The sequence below is a fragment of the Budorcas taxicolor genome, chromosome 11 (assembly GCF_023091745.1).
Source record: "Budorcas taxicolor isolate Tak-1 chromosome 11, Takin1.1, whole genome shotgun sequence".
NCBI classification, from domain to species: domain Eukaryota; kingdom Metazoa; phylum Chordata; class Mammalia; order Artiodactyla; family Bovidae; genus Budorcas; species Budorcas taxicolor.
In genome coordinates, this window is record NC_068920.1 from 56,217,495 (window position 1) to 56,218,074 (window position 580).

Sequence of the window (580 nt, forward strand, 5' to 3'; positions counted from 1 at the left end):
GAGAGTCCCCTGGACTGCAAGGAGATCCAACCAGTCCATTCTGAAGGAGATCAGCCCTGGGTGTTCTTTGGAAGGAATGCTGCTAAAGCTGAAACTCCAGTACTTTGGCCACCTCATGCGAAGAGTTGACTCATTGGAAAAGACTCTGATGCTGGGAGGGATTGGGGGCAGGAGGAGAAGGGGACCACAGAGGATGAGATGGCTGGATGACCATACTGACTCAATGGACGTGAGTCTGGGTGAACTCCGGGAGTTTGTGATGGACAGGGAGGCCTGGCGTGCTGCGATTCATGGGGTCGCAGAGAGTCTGACACGACTGAGTGACTGCGCTGAACTGAAGTAGTCTGTTGTATACATGTACCATACCTCCTTTATCCATTCCTTTGTTGGTGACATTTAGATTGCTTCCATGTCTTAGCTGTCATAAACAGTGCTGCAATAAACACAGGCGTGCATGGATCTTTTCAAACCATGTTTTTCTCTTGTTTTTCATTTTAGGGCAAAATATTAACAGAATATCCCCATCTCATGGGCTTTCCCTCCTCCCACAATTTCACAAAACCTTTGGTAACTAAGAAAA